We start from the raw sequence: 2,852 nt of genomic DNA on the forward strand, positions 1-2,852 counted from the left end.
GGAATGATTCCAGGTACCTGTATATCCAAATATCCACTTGGACTGTGCTGCAAATGAAAAAACAGAGATTATTTGTTTTAATGCATGTGATTTGGGGATTTTAAGAAAAGCTAGTGTTATTTTTTCTTAATTAATACATCTTCCCAATATCAGGTCATATTCTTGCATTCAGGGGAGAATGTGGCATCTGGCTTATTTTGCTTCTCTCTATTACCATAATTTCCATTATTCTGTGTAACTCAATTGCACTCACAATTTCTTAATATTTTCTGTGCCAATGATTTCACACCATTTTTCTTTGGTAAACTATTCTTAATGCACAGGAAGGGTTTATCATCCCCTAAACTGTACTACATTCTAAATCCCTCCTTCTGATAACAAACACTTAGCTCCACTAAATAACATTCATTCACTTAGGTTTCTAAAACCTCAATTTTCTTTTCTTTTTTTTTTTTTTTTTAGATTATGTTTTCTGGCTTTACTTTCCTAATGAAATTCATCACAATGGTTGACCATTTTTTCTTGCCATGCTTATCATCAATTACCCTGTTTTTCTACTGTTCTACTGCTTCCATCTAAACACACTACCAACCTGGATCTATCTGATCACAAACATTTCCCTTTCCTAATCTGCCAAGCTTTGCTGGAGTAAACCACATCACTCTGCCAGGTGGGACAAATTCGTTGTTTCCAATTTCCTTTGGACCCTAAAAATTGCTTATCAATCCTTTTATTCAAAAGACCTTTGGTTTTATAGCCCTGACCTATATAATGGTGTGAACACAGTTCTCCCCTCCATAGTATCTTCTACTTCTAGGAGGCTCAAAGGAGACTTTTGAACATGTCCACTTGTGAATTTACGTACAAATGCAGTCCCTGTGCTGTTACCTGAGTCTCACTCTCTTACTTTAGCTTCCACTTGCTCACACGTGCTTCAATCATAGCTGCTCATGGAATCCTTACCACTGGCAGTTGCCATTCTGAAATGTCAGCATAAGTGCCGTGGAAGTTAACTTCCAGTGTTCTGAAGACATATTTTTCTTGGAAATTCAGAGTGAGGCAGAGCTCACTATTGACAGAACAAAGTGCTTCCTCCCAACCAGTTACCACCTGTGTTCTCCTGATGACCAAAGCATCTGATCCCATTTTCAGAGACACACAAAGTCTCTCTATGAAATCCCGAGAGCTTGTGGTTGCCCCTTCTTAATCTTAGGCCCTCAAGTTTCTTCCTTGGTGCCACAAAGTAAACAGACCTATGAGGTAAAAGGGCTCTGTGCTGGACTTATTCCACCACTTTTCAAACTGTTAGACTCCAGTGTCATTGGTGTAGGATATTATTATAGAGCAATTGTCAGGATGGCCACCTTGGCACTTGGACAAATCACAGGGTTGCTGTCATTCATACAGTATAGTACCTGTGTTATTAATGTGATGGATAAAATTAAAAATAAACTTTCTAGAGTTAAAAAGAAAATTAGACATAAGCATCCAATAAACTATCATTGCTACAATAAGAGACACCAAGGCAAAAAGAGACATGATCACTGCCCAAAGGAGCCAAAATAATATCTGCAGACTGGATATTCCCAGGTAGTGGTATGCAATAAAGATATCATAGTCCATGATCTCACTACTCTGTAGCAGCAATAAAGTGTAAAGAGATCCATCAACATGATGACACACATTCTAGTAGTAAATCAAGCCTGTTTATACCCTAAGGAATGCTGAGTATACGTGCTCATTCTTATGGTATTCCGAATCATAAAAACGGTTACTCAGCTAGTGTTTTTGCTGTATCCTTCACTGAAACTTTCAAGTTTCTAGGCAGAACACAATGGACTATACACATGGTATCTCCTGGAGCTGGAACTATATGATCTTGAGCAATCAGGCCTTGTCTGCTAGAGCTGTGAGCTGGTTGTAGTAATGAATCTTCTTGCTCATGGCAGAGGCATGGTCAACAACCCTCTGAATGACATTGTTCACAATGACAATGTTTGTGGGCTCTATATATAACAGCCTGGAGAAGGGAATATATACTTGACAAAGAGCATTCAGCCAGACATTCTGGAAGGCAGCCATTAAAGAAAATAACATCTTGTCCTCCATTAGAAATGGGATGAACAAAGGCAAGATATTTACTTCTTACTTTTGGATCTCAAATCTGATGAATTGAACTGATATTCAAAGGTCCAGGATTTACTTCATGATATACCTCAGAGATGAGAAGATGCCTGGAATCATTATCCATATTTGCCATTTTTCTCAGACTCTAAGCACTGAAGAACTTAGTCCTGAGGAAGCTGAGCCCTCAATCTTGGAGGAGAACTTGGTGGGAAGGTGGAGACCCCTTCCCATATTTTCTCAACTTGCAGCAGTGGAGATACACATTCCTGCTGTTATTTCTTAAAAGACCAAATTTTAAGTCCTATCTCAGCCAAAAGATAATAACCCTTCTCTGTGTGAATAGAAAAGTTAAGACAATATATAAGTGAAACTTTACCTTAGAGTGGTATGGGTTTGGTAGAGAACCCAGATCTAAATTTGTTATCCTCAATAAGATGAAAATTATTGTTGTGGTTGAGAGCAATTCAACCTAATTCATATGTAAGATAAAGCAATAAGTTCCCCAAAAAAGCTAGTAATATCTACAATTTAGGTCACTGACCACTATATGGAAGGAGGACTCTTTGGCTTTGTGGTAGTTGCTTTCTTGATTTGTTAGCTGTTTATGTGGATATTGGGTCAGTACTGCCTTGAGGTTGCACTATAGATGTAGCAAGAGGTAATATGATACAGCAAATAAAAGAAGTATAGAAGTAGCAAGTCCTAAGAAGATCTTTAGCAACTAT

At 38.0% G+C, this 2,852-nt stretch overlaps 1 pseudogene; it reads right to left on the reverse strand.

Annotated features, from left to right (window-relative positions):
* Positions 1-1,209: 1,209 nt before the first annotated feature.
* LOC119530417 lies at positions 1,210-2,260 on the reverse strand (annotated as a pseudogene).
* Positions 2,261-2,852: the final 592 nt, after the last annotated feature.

This window comes from Choloepus didactylus, chromosome 3 (assembly GCF_015220235.1).
Source record: "Choloepus didactylus isolate mChoDid1 chromosome 3, mChoDid1.pri, whole genome shotgun sequence".
Taxonomy (NCBI): Eukaryota; Metazoa; Chordata; class Mammalia; order Pilosa; family Megalonychidae; genus Choloepus; species Choloepus didactylus.